We start from the raw sequence: 14,339 nt of genomic DNA, 5'->3' as shown, positions 1-14,339 counted from the left end.
TCCCACCTTTTTGCAGTTTCTTCAGTTTTAATCTACAGGTCATAACCAATAGATTGTGGTCAAAGTCCACATCTGCCCCTGGAAATGTCTTACAATTTAAAACCTGGTTCCTAAATCTCTGTCTTACCATTATATAATCTATCTGATACCTTTTAGTATCTCCAAGGTTCTTCCACGTATACAACCTTCTTTTATGATTATTGAACCAAGTGTTAGCTATGATTAAGTTGTGCTCTGTGCAAAATTCTACCAGGCGGCTTCCTCTTCCATTTCTTGGCCCCAATCCATATTCACCTACTACGTTTCCTTCTCTCCCTTTTCCTACACTCGAATTCCAGTCACCCATGACTATTAAACTTTCGTCTCCCTTCACTATCTGAATAATTTCTTTTATTTCATCATACATTTCTTCAATTTCTACGTCATCTGCAGAGCTAGTTGGCATATAAACTTTTACTACTGTAGTAGGTGTGGGATTCGTATCTATCTTGGCCACAATAATGCGTTCACTAAGCTGTTTGTAGTAGCTTACCCGCATTCCTATTTTCCTATTCATTATTAAACCTACTCCTGCATTACCCCTATTTGACTTTGTGTTGATAACCCTGTAGTCACCTGACCAGAAGTCCTGTTCCTCCTGCCACCGAACTTCACTAATTCCCACTATATCTAACTTTAACCTATCCATTTCCCTTTTTAAATTTTCTAACCTACCTGCCCGATTAAGGGATCTGACATTCCAAGCTCCGATCCGTAGAACGCTAGTTTTCTTTCTGCTGATAACGACATCCTCTTGAGTAGTCCCCGCCCGGAGATCCGAATGGGGGACTATTTTACCTCCGGAATATTTTACCCAAGAGGACGCCATCATCATTTAATCATACAGTAAAGCTGCATGCCTTCGTGAAAAATTACGGCCGTAGTTTCCCCTTGCTTTCAGACGTTCGCAGTACCAGCACAGCAAGGCCGTTTTGGTTATTGTTACAAGGCCAGATCAGTCAATCATCCAGACTGTTGCCCTTGCAACTAGTGAAAAGGCTGCTGCCCCTCTTCAGGAACCACACGTTTGTTTGGCCTCTTAACAGATACCCCTCCGTTGTGGTTGTACATACGGTACGGCTATCTGTATCGCTGAGGCACACAAGCCTCCCCACCAACGGCAAGATCCATGGTTCATGTGGGGGGGGGGGGGTCTAAGACGATTTGCCCATTAAATTAGCCACAGTGTCCTCAGAGAACGTTCGTCATCCCAGATCAGAGACATGAAAGGTTAATATGATTTCAGTAAACTGAAGGAAGTTCAAGGAAAAGGCAGGCCGTTGTGGCCGAGCGGTTCTAGGCACTTCAGTCTGGAACCGCGCTGCTGCTACGGTCACAGGTTCGAATCCTGCCTCGGGCATGGATGTGTGTGATGTCCTTAGGTTAGTTAGGTTTAAGTAGTTCCAAGTCTAGGGGACTGCTAACCTCAGATGTTAAGTCCCATAGTGCTCAGAGCCATATGGGCCATTTGAACCAAGGAAAGCTTCCAGAATTAATATCTCTTGTGGGAGGTTATTACGCACAGAGAGGAACAGAAAGTTGGTTGAAACCAGTCGTTAATGAGATTGAAATATTTATTTTAAGCAAAGATTAGATGCCAATGGCGGCGGCACGTATATTGCAGTGAAGAATTCGGTAAAATCTAGCGGGGTTATCATGGATTACGGTTGTGAATTAATCTGGGTGAAGTTAATTATCAAACACCTGTAAAAAAAGGTAAACGGATGCTTATATACCCCGCCTAGGTCAGGAGCGTTAGTGTTACAGCGTTTCAGACAGAACTTGTAGAGTATCGTTAGTAATTTTCCTGAACATGCTGTTGTAATAGGGGGTGACTTCAATTTGCCAGGTATAGACTGGAAACGTCATGCTGTCAAAACTGGTGCCAGAGACATGGATTCGGGTGAAATTGTTCTGGATATCCTACCCGAAAATTACTTTCAGCGGTTAGGGGACCAACTCGTCAGGGTAACGTCTAGGACCTGCCAACAAACAGACCCAAATTTATTGAATCAATTAACGTAGAGGAAGGTATCAGTGATCATCAAGCTGTGATAGCATGTCTGACAAAGAATGTTAAGAAAAATAGGAAGATATTTTTACTTTGCAAAGGTGACGGGACACAAATTTCAGAGTATTTGAGCAGTCAGGATCAAGTACTCGGTAGTGACGAAGAGGTGGAAAACGAATGGATAAAATTCAAAGGAATCGTGCAATATTCCCTACACAAGTATATTCCTAGTAAGGTATTAGGTGATGACAAAGACCCACCATGGTTTAATAGCCGTGTTAGTAAACTGGTACATAAAAAGAGAGAACATCTCAGATTCAAGAGAAGTAAAAACGTAGATGATTAACAAAAGACGAACGAGGCGAAAATGAGCGTAAGGAGAGCATTGAGAGAATCGTTCAGCGACTATCAAAGTAAAACTTTATCAACCGATCTCAGTAAAAACCCTAAGAGGTTTTTATCTTGGGTCAGTAAGTGGTGTCACAATCGTCTGTTCATTCACTCAGTGACCATACTGGCACCGAAACGGAAGATAGCAGAGAGAAGGTCGAAGTGCTGAATTCAGTCTTCCGAAATTGTTTCACCACGGAAGATCGTAACACGGTCCCTGCTTTCAATCGTCCTACGAACGTCGAAATGGCATATATTGAGATAACCGATCGCGGAATAGGAAAAACAACAAAATCACTCAGTAATGGAAATGCGTCAGGACCAGATGAGATACCTATAAGTTTCTGCAAAGATTGTGCGAAAGAACTTGCTCCCCTTCTAGTAATAATTTATCGAAGATCGCTTGAGGAACGAAGGGTATGTAACGACTGGAATAAAGTGCAGGTATTTCCTTATTATACAATTATAGACCTATATCGTAGATGTCAATCTGTTGTAGTATTGTGGAAAATTATTTATGCTCAAGAATTGTGACGTTCTAGGAGAAGGAAAATCTCGTGTATAAAAATCATCATGAATTCCGCAAAAAGAGATCCTGCGAAACTCAGCTTGCTCCTTTCCTCCGTGAGACAACGGCGTTCAGTTGATGCCGTTTTCCTTGACTTCAGGCAGGCATTTGACACCGTCCCGCACTGACGTTCAGTGGAAAACGAAAAGGAAAAAAAAAAAAAAAACGAGCTTTTCAAGACTTCCTCGCAGACAGAGCTAAAAACGTCGCTCTTAACGGAACAAAATCGACAGATGTAAGGGTAATTTCCGGAGTACCTCAAGGAAGTGTGATAGGACCGTTACTGTTTACAATATGTGTGAATTTATTTATTTATTTAATCGTATGGCTAGGGCCCCCGTCGGGCAGACCGTTCGCCGGGTGCCGGTCTTTCAATTTGACGCCACTTCGGTGACCTGCAGTCGATGAGGATGATGACAGCACAACAACCAGTCCCTGGGCGGAGAAAATTCCCCGACCCAGCCGGTAATCGAACCACGGCCCAGAGGACTGATAATAATCCGTCACGCTGACCATTCAGCTACCGGGGTCGTACAGATATATGTGAATGATCTAGTAGAAACCGTCGGATTCTCTCTAATGCTGTTCGCAGGTGACGCGGGTGTCACAGCAAGGTAGCAACGTCAGAAGATAGCAACGATTTGCAGAATGACCTCCAGAGAATTGATGAATAGTGTTGGCTCTGGCAGTTGATGCTGAACGAAAATAAATATAACATACAGCGCACACATAGGAAAAGAAATCAATTACTGTTTGGGTACACAATTGATGACAAACCACTGGAAACAGTATCTGCCGCAAAACATCTAGGAATAACTATTGAGAGCTACCTCAAGTGGAATGACAACATAAAACAAATAGTGGGAAAATCAGATGCCAGACCCAGATTCCCAGAATCTTAAGGAAATCTAACTCATCCACGAAGGAAGTGGCTTACGACGCGCTTGTTCGACTGATTCTTTTGTATTGTTCATCTATCTGGGATCTCTACCATATAGAACGGATAGAAGAGATGGAAGAGGTCCAACGAAGAGCGGCACGTTTCGTCACGAGATCGTGTAGCCGGCTAGAGAGCGTTACGGAGATGCTCAACAAAATGCACTGTCAGATGTCACGAGAGAACCGTTGTGCATTACGAGAGATACACTACTGAAATTTTGATAGAGCACTTTCCGGGAAGAGTCAGACAACATCGTACTTTCCCACAAACACACACACATACACACACACATGTCGCTTAATGACCATGAGGAGAAAATTCCTGAAATTAGAGCCAATACAGAGGCTTGCCGACAGTTATTCTGCCCACGTGTAATTCCCAAGGTAACAGGGTTGGAGGACTCAGTTAGTGGTACAGAAAGTACTCTCCGTCACACACCATTAGGTGGCTTGCTGGGTATGAAGCAGATGTAGGTGACGTATATGAAAGTAACTGACAATCTGTACTAACAAATATGTCACTCCTTCGAAAAAGAAAATTATTTTTGTTATTGTCTAGCGTTTTAGAATCCATACACTTTGGATTTTTTTATTTGACATTGTACTGTACGTATTAGTTGTACGTAGAGTAAGACCGCTGGTATAACTGCGACCCGTTTGTAACAGAGTCCCAGGATCTCAAGGACTGTGAATCAGAACTTGGGTTAACGTAACATTCTGCGTCTCTTGTTCAACCACAAATATGACAGCTCTGAGGTGTTTGAAATAAACCTAAAATTTTACTGATGTGGCTGACTGCAGTGGATGGGAGACAGCATAATAGAAGGAGGGAAGGAAATACATTACGTTTCGTAGGTCATAAATTGACGTCGGACACCAAATTATTTGATTATGGTTAGCTAATGTCGTGCTAAAGTTCTGTAAGCTGGTGTTTATAATCCGCCACCATGCAAGTGGACACCTGATACAACAGGCTGACGCCTGGTTGAGAAAGACCATGCAGCACAGAGACGGACAAGGTATTATTTTGCAAGAAGCTACAGGCAGATTGTGCTGACACAGCACAAATCACCGCCTAGGCCTTACATCTAGACGAATTACCCATGTCCAATGTCGATGCCGCTGTCAGTGCTGCTGTATAGTCGATACAGTATAGTATCTGAGTCAGATTGTAGCAATTGTCTCCTGACCACTACGTGCTCGCACCGCACACAACAACCCTGCCGTGGCCTATGTGATGAAGAGTGATGCTCTGTCAAAACAGGAGTGGAATAAGCAATAAAAATATCTCCCGTTTCAGTTATGCAATGTCTCTCATCACCTGCAGCCAGCTCCGAGAGGTACTCTTTGCCTGTCATCGGCCTGATGTGAGTTATATAGGTTGCTATTATTAGCCTCAGCTGCAGCCCATAGTTGTGCAGCTAGCAAGGCGCACACGCTGATCTGGCGCCTTCCAGCCGGAGGGCACCTGCTGGCTGACTGCCGCCAACTTTCAGAGCTCCTACATGGCGATCCACTCTCCAAATCTGGGCCTGACTAGCTGCTGACTTGAGCGTACACTCTCTACTGCTCCGGGCTTTCCTCTGCAGGCCATTGCATCCCTCATCTTCTTGTACCACCCAATAGATGTCACCGCTACTCTCTCTGTAACAGTAACTGTCTTGGGCAGGACGAGATATAAGGCGACATGAGGCAACTCCCGGACGCTCTCGCCTGGACTTTGGTCACAACCCGCCTGATATTTTCTGTGGACTCCCATTTCCTCTTTTAGAATCTTGTTCACAGTGCTGCATTTGAAAAGCTTCTCTCAGGACTTTTCTACGTCTACATCTGCATATATACTCCGTAAACCAACGTACGGTGCGTGGCAGAGGGTACCCTGTGCCACTCTTAGTGATTTCCTTTCCTGTTCCACTCGCAAATAGAGCGAGGGGTAAACGACTGTCTACATGTGTCGGTGTGAGCCATTTTTCTTGTATCACATTTTCGTGGTTCTTACGAACAATGTACCGGGTGATCATAAAGTCACTATAAATTTGAAAACTTAATAAACCACGGAATAATGTAGATAGAGTGGTAAAAATTGACACACATGCTTGGAATGACATGGGGTTTTATTAGAACCGAAAATAAAACAAAGTATTGCTAGACGCGTGAAAGATCTCTTGCGCGTGCCGTTTGGTGATGATCCTGTGCTCAGCCGCCACTTTCTTCATGCTTGGCCTCCCAGGTCCCCAGACCTCTGTCCGTACAATTAATGGCTTTGGGTTTACTGAAGTCGCAAGTGTATCGTGATCGACCGACATCTCTACGGATGCTGGAAGACAACATCCGACGCCAATGCCTCACCATAACTCCGGACATGCTTTACAGTGCTGTTCACAACATTATTCCTCGACTACAGCTATTGTTGAGGAATGATGGTGGACATATGGAGCATTTCCTGCAAAGAACAACATCTTTGCTTTGTCTTACTTTGTTATGCTAATTATTGCTATTCTGATCAGATGAAGCGCCATCCATCGGACATTTTTTGAACGTTTGTATTTTTTTTTTTGTTCTAATAAAACCCCATGTCATTCCAAGCATGTGTGTCAATTTGTACCTCTCTATCTACATTATTCCGTGATTTATTCAGTTTTCAAATTTATACCGACTTTTTGATCACCCGGTATGTTGGCGGCAGTAGAATCGTTTGGCAGTAAGCTTCATACGCCTGTTCTCTAAATTTTCTCAATAACGTTTCTCGAAAATAACTTCGCCTTCCGTCCACGGATTCCTATTTGAGTTTCTGAAGCATCTCCGTAACACTTACGTGTTGTTCGAACCTATCGCTAACAAATCTAGAAGCTCGTCTTTGAATTTATTCGATGTCTTCCTTCGATGCTACCTGGTATGGATCCCAAACACTTGAGCAATCCGTGCGGTTCTAGCGCTGCAGTCTGGAACCGCGGGGCTGCTACGGTCGCAGGTTCGAATCCTGCCTCGGGCATGGATGTGTGTGATGTCCTTAGGTTAGTTAGGTTTAAGTAGTTCTAAGTTCTAGGGGACTGATGACCTAAGATGTTAAGTCCCATAGTGCTCAGAGCCATTTGAACCATTTTTGAACTTGAGCAATACTCAAGTATAGGTCGCACCGGCGTCCTGTATGTGATTTCCTTTATAGGTGAGCCAATCTTTCCTAAAATTCTACCAATAAACTGAAGTCGACCATAGTTCTCATAAGCTCAATCCATCCCATATCGGTTTGCAACGTTACTGCCAGATATATAAACGGCTTTATTGTGCCAAGCAGGACACTAGTAATACAGTACCGGAACATTACACGTTTTATCTTCCTACTCACTCATATTAATTTACATTTTTCCTCATTTAGGGCTGGCTGCCATTCATCACACCAGTCGGAAATTTTGTCTAAGTCGTGTTGTATCTTCCTACAGTCACTAAACTACGACACCTTACCCTACACCACGGCATCATCAGCAAACAACCGCAAATTGCTGGCTACTCTGCCTGCCAAATCTTTTATGTATATAGAGAAGAGCAGCGGTCCTATCACACTTCCCTGAGGCACTCGTGACGGTGTGCTTGTCTTTTATTCCGACAACGATTTTATTTAGCGTGTAGTTCGTGAAATTTTCTTCTGACGTTAGGAAACATGTACTAAGAACAGGGTAAGGCTGTTCATCCTTAGCACCAACATTTGGACTCAGCTGCAACAGACGGAACCATTCACACGCCGACCAGCTACACAATACTTGCTAAATGTTACTGAACACCTTCTTTATGAACAGTCTCGCACGTATCGTCATGTACTCCTCTATCGACAGAATTCTTTTTGGTTACCGGTACTGGAAAGGTATCACAAAAATACTAAGAAAAATTAATGTACGGATTATTCAGGAAAAAAATTATTTTGTTGGCCAAAAACTTTTTTATTTGGCGTAGCAAATGAACGTTCTGGATTTCCTTCCTTACGAGACATAATGACAGCATTCAGTTCGCATACGGCGCTGTGACACATATTATTGTCTGTTTTAAATTTCATAAATGGCTACTAAATAAACACGACACACAACAGTAAACAATAGTCTGCGTCATGTACAGTGTTTCTACACTGTCGTCTCGAATGGAAACGCCGAAATCAGTGAGGCAATGTTGAGACAATATATTCGCATTAAGGAACAGGTTGTCTCAAACACCCGTCCCACCAATTGTATTTAGGTGTTCCATAGACCCAAAATAGCTTAAAGTTAATAGTGGGATGTTTCCTTTGAACATGAAACACCAGATGTCCTGCGCCATCGTTCATCAAGCTTTTTTTGATACCTGATGACGTCATCGTAGACGGGAAGATCATCCCATACCTCTCTTCTTCTCTTCGAACGAAAACGAAGGTAGCCAGAGATTCCACAAGCTGGCATAGCAAGACCATTCCGAATACTATAAAAATGACACTGTCCATTTCTAGTAAGAGCTGTTCCAGCTAATTCTCTAAAATTATATCGCTACGAACAACTGTTTATTGGACTGAATATTTCCGTTCAGCCGATCAATGACGTCGTCGAAACGAAGACAAATGTAAAATTTTGCACAAACATTTATTCACATTAGATCAAATAACTGTACTAAAGAAACATCTAAAATATCTTAAAGCCATAGCCGATTAATAGGCATGGCTCGCCACTGTGGGTCCAACCAAGTAAGACTGTTGGATGAGGCACATACGATCTACAACAATGTGGTTTGTTTCATCATGCTTTAGTTTAGTATGTTTCTGACCGTCATGAGGATACTCATCATATTCGAAGGACAGACGCTGCAAGAGAAAGAGGTTGTGTTTCACGAAGACTTTTATTGTTAACATGTCGTCAATGTACATTGCTGTAATAACGAAGCTACATATTACTCCCTCTTAAATAAATCTCTCAAAATGATCGCAATGGGAATCAATATAGAAAAACTGTAAATGAAGCTAGTTACTATTAACAGTGCATAAATGACCATTCATCAAGTGTGACTAGTTGTAGATTGTCTTCAATTTGATCTTTTCGGTGACAGCCACAGTGTTCTAAAACCATCACGGATAAAATAAAGGAAATACGAGAATATTCGTGTTCATAGCGAGTCAAGAATATTTTCGTCTTCGGGCAATCGTTGTGATAAGGAACACGGATGTGTCATAGAGATACAAGAAGTGCGCTCAGTCAAGTAGCTTGTGGAGAAGAAATGTAAATCTAGATACAAACGCTCCGAAACAGCGGGAAATATCACATTTGCTCGTATATCTACGTGATGTGATGTGTGGTGGAGAGTATTTCTGCTGCCACTACTAACTGATCCCGTCTACCATGCTCCACTTGCGAAAGGAACATAGGTAGAATGATTTAAGTCTCTGCATTTTCTCTTCGTGTACATTACGCGAGACGTATGAGGAAGGAAGTAAAATGTTGTCCCACTCTTTCCGGAAACTGCTCCCTCGAAATTTCAGAAATGAACCTCACCATGGTGCACTACGCCTCTCTTATAACGTCTGTCACTGGAATTTGTTGATCATCTCCGTAACGCTCTCGCGCCAACTAAACGATCCCGTGACGAAACGCGCTACTATTCGTTCGATCTTCTCTATCACTTTTCAGTCTTACCTGTTGAAAGTACCAGTTTCTCATCAACAGTGTAGTTGCATTAGGTATGTGCAATACATTACATTTATTTACGTTCAGGGTCAACTGTCATCAAACCGCTGCAGATCATTCTGCAACTCGATACTGTCTTCTGGCTTAGTTACTTTCGTGTAGACAACCGCATCATGTGCAAACAGTCTTAAAGAGCTTCCAACAGTTTTGCTATATAATGTATATACATTATACGCAGTGACTGTCCTCTTACATTTTCTTGAGGTGCCCGGAGAATTGCCATTACTTATGTCGATTTTTTTCCATTAAGAGCAACGTGTTGAGTTCTATCTGCAGGGAAGACTTGATTCCAGTTCCAAATTAGGTACGATATTCGATAAGCTCGTATTTTTTTTCACTTATCGGCAATGAGGGACGGTATCAAATGTCTTCTTGAATTTTAGGAACATGGCTTCAACTTGAGCGTCATTGTTTACAACGCTACGGATCTCAAGGAGGAAAAGAGCGAGCTGAGTTTCGCAATACCCTTGTCTGCGGAAATGTTGATTTTTATAGAGATTAGTTTCATTCTCCAAAAACGTCATGAATGTCGAGTATGAAACAAGGCGTCAAGAGAATAGTCTATAATTGTGAACATCTGTCCCACGGGTCTTCTTGTAAACGGGAACGACATGCTCTATTTTTCCCGTCGCTACGTACCCTTCATTGCTCCCGAGATCTACTATTAACTGCTCCTAGAACGGGAACAGATTTCTTCATATTATCTCTGTGGAATGTTATAGATATGTCATCTAATCCTGACGGCTTTCCATTACTAAGCGACTTTAGTTGCTTTTCTATCCCGCGGTACGTTAACTCAGTATCTTCCATTTCAACATTCGTACGATGATTGAAATTAAGGGCGGTATTATACGACCTTCCGCGATGATACAATTTCGAAAGACTGAATTCAGTATTTCGGCCTTCTCTCTGCTATCTTCAGTTTCGGTGCCAGTATGGTCTTTGAGTGAATGGACAGATGATTTAGAACCGCTAGCTAGCTTTACATGAGACCAAACCCTCTTAGGGTTTTTACGCAAAACAGTTGAAAAAAATTTACTTTTCCAATCATTTAAAGCTTCTCCTTACGCACATTTTCGCTACGTTCAAATTTTGTTTGTCAGCTAGGTTTTGACTTCTCTTGGATCTGAAATGAATACTGTTTCATGTTATGAGTTTGCTAATTTTCCGTTATCTCATGATTGTACCAGCTATGAAATGGTATAAATAGGGTGAACTATAATTGTGATATGCTAATGTCAGAGAGCGACTCTTTGCATTTCAGCACTGTAAAAAATTTTCCAACAAATTTTCATCCCTTGATTAATTACGGTAGAAGACAGACGTTATATAAGGCAATTTTGCAACTTTGTAATCAACAAGTAAGACGAGTACCTGGATTCAATTATATGAGTTTTCAGTTGTGTTTATTTAGCTGATAGTACGCTGATGTGAGGGATGTTATGCACAGCCACGCGTTTTGGGAGTAATGTTTACATCATCTGCCTGTCTGCAACGAATCTTTCATAAACGTACCCTTAAAGAAAGCACAAAATTAACGTTAAATAAAGAAAATATATTCGTATGTAAAATCCTCGCTTTTCTTTAAAATCAGCCCTAACTGGCGCTCTGTTTTGCTTCTTCATACTACCGGCAGTTCGGTAAAGTGCTCCCTTTTCGGAGGTGGTAACACCAATCGCATCTGCCTAACGTCACACCAGCTGCTTTCCCGGACATGTCTTTTTCTGTAAACCAGTAGACGGCTCCAGCTGACTGCACTGAGCCGCCAATCGTTCCACTGTACTCCAGAGACATCACAGGAGACTTGAATAAACCATACTGTCAATGGTTATTCATGAAAAATGGTCACGTATATCATATTACTGCTGAATTATTAAAAAGATGTAGGAACCTTGTTAAGAACCCGCAACTTCTCCCTCCCGTAGTATCGCATATATCTCGGTGAACTGACGATTCAAATTGGTCGATCTTCCTTCCTTTCTTTGCTACGTGCACCAGTCTGAATCTTTTTCAGTGCCCATAGCGGGTGACTTGTCTTGTATTTCTATTTGGCTAGTACATATTCACCATAATTTCCTAGTGTGAAATGGTCTGTGTGCTCTTTATACATTGTCTAAAATATTCTTCTAGTCTGTCCTACGTAGCTCGAGTCACATTTTACACAATGTGTTATATGCGCTCCCACTTGTTCTCGTTTACTTTTCTTGTTACTGACCGCATCGCTATATCTGACTGGGTTTTTCGCTTCGAATGCCGACTGAACATTGTGTGGATTATGGTAAAATACTCGACACTGAGATTTTGACACGGGGTCTAGTTGTAATATTTTTTAGTTATGGTTTTTGGCTTTGTTGTATGTGCGATTATTTACTACCAATACAGAAATGAGAGTAGAGTTGTTTACATTACAGCGTTTGAAAGACTTGTTTTACCCTTAAACCTCTCCACCTCTTCCGCGCACTACTCCTGTCCGTACTGTCAGTATTTTTTCCCGTTCCTTCATTTGTACTCCTTCCCCAAAAATCCCAAAAATACAAGAATGTAGATGCCCCCGCTCTTCTCCTTCTTGTTGGCACTGTTTCTTTTATCCTAGGCTCTTCTCCGCAACAATCAAATCAATTTGTCGCATCGTCTAAGAATTGTAACCACTTTCTAAATCAGTTTCCTGTGTAGTGTCTGGTCATTGGCTTTACTATAATGCTTACCACTTTCATGTCCAATAAATTTCATGAGTACGTTATTTCACCAGTACACCTAACAACCCGCTTTACCCGTAAATGCCAAGCTCTGCTATCTTCATTCTACTCCGACGATACATGTGAAAGGGCTGGTAGGGCGCTTACATGCTTCACTTGTAGCTGCAAATGCAGCTAAAGCGCAAAGAGTTTAGAGAACCGTGATCCTGCAAGACGTTAAATGTGTGGAGAAGCAGTTACAGCGCTTTGAGCAATTGCTCTGAAGACCATGTACTTTCTGCGGAAGACGTAAGTAACTTAAACATTACAACTGGCAGCTCTTATTGACTGTCGTATGCGTGTTCAACAACTCCAGATTGATAAGATTTGTAAGCATTTACGCCATATGCCACGTCATTTACCGGGTGTTTCGAAATGAATATTGGGCTGTTATTGCATTGTAACATTTATTGCTCCTAAATTACGATAATGTAATAGATCAAATGGAAGATTAATTCAAACAGTTTTCCTGACAAGTGTTGACTGTCAGCACCATATGTCAGACGGCACATATCGAGTTCTTCCAAAACTCTGTCAGTCCGTCTCTAGCATTTGTTGCAACAACTGCTGCACTACTGATTCCTAAGTGGCGGAGATCAGCTGACAGCGGAGGCACATACACATGATCCTTTACGAACCTCCAGAGATAAAAATGACAGGAGTTACATCGGGTGAAGTTGAAGGTCATGAGAAACAGGCACTGACATCCGGCCCCTTACGGCTGATCCAGCGGTTGTGTACAACGTCGTTTAACCAATCGCGTACTGAGCTGTGCCATTGAGGTAGCTCATTGTCTTGCAGCCAAATAAGGTTCTGTGGCTCAGCTTCTTCTAGTTAAGGAAAGAGGCATGTTCTACAGCCTCAAGATGAGAAACGTCAGTTATAAATGCTTCAACGAAAAAAGAAAGGCCCATAAAATTTCCACGGGGATATGGCAGAGAAGACATTCGGTTTACTGAAGTCGTATTGCAACTGTACCACCTCGTCGATATTTGCTGACCTCAGACGTGCACATTATGTGTGCTCACTTCTCCAAGTAAGTGAATTCATCATGGAAAACGATACGATCCAGAAAATCTTCATCATCATGCAGTAAAATTTCGTTCGCAAAGTTGGCACATAAACCGTAGTCTGAAGGCTCTGTATTCTGTGGTAACTGTAAAGTATAAGACTGTAGGCGTAAGCGTCTCCTTAAAAATCTCCTTAAAAGCTTCCACTCTCTTACTCGTTCATCACAGTCTTCATTCCTGGTCGTCCGGTTCTCTTGCCTTTGCAAAGACAGCCGCTGTCTTCAGACTTGCCATATCATCTACGCATATTATTATCACTTGAATTACTACAATGGAACTTAATACGGATCGCGCGTTGCACTGTAACAAAAGACTCACCACTTGCACACTGTAACATACCAAAATCTTTCTCTTCAGTTGTCGCCATCATCGCTACTAGCGTTTTCGAACGGAAGACATAGGACATAGCGCATGCGATTGTGCACAGCTGTGCATCATGAGACGCTCTTTCAGTTGATGTATTATTTATAATTGTAAATCGAATGTAATAAATGCTACAAAGCCTTAAATCACTGAACTTCGTTTTGAAACACGCAGTAGTTAACAAATCATTACTCAACGTGAATATTTGCGACATGTCTGAGCAATAATTACGTTCAACATCTAAAAACATATCGCTTAAGAAACAGCGTATACCACAGGTAAATGGGCAGATCAAAATTAAAAGAAAGAAAGACGTGGAATAGAAAGCCTGAAGTCGAGTATTCCAACGAAAACGACCACCCACTGCTCTAAATGGACAACATAGGTGACTGCAATGTTACCCAACTGCCCTTCTTTGGCGTACAGATAATAGCCACGGGGAAAAATTTTGCTAGAGACACCTTGGTTGTGTTAGGATGTAAGGAAACGCGCTATGTATGGGCATTGTGCCCGTGTTGGTCCACCCTG

The sequence above is a fragment of the Schistocerca nitens genome, chromosome 5, assembly GCF_023898315.1.
Source record: "Schistocerca nitens isolate TAMUIC-IGC-003100 chromosome 5, iqSchNite1.1, whole genome shotgun sequence".
Lineage (NCBI taxonomy): Eukaryota > Metazoa > Arthropoda > Insecta > Orthoptera > Acrididae > Schistocerca > Schistocerca nitens.
Note: the sequence above shows the minus strand (reverse complement) of the source record.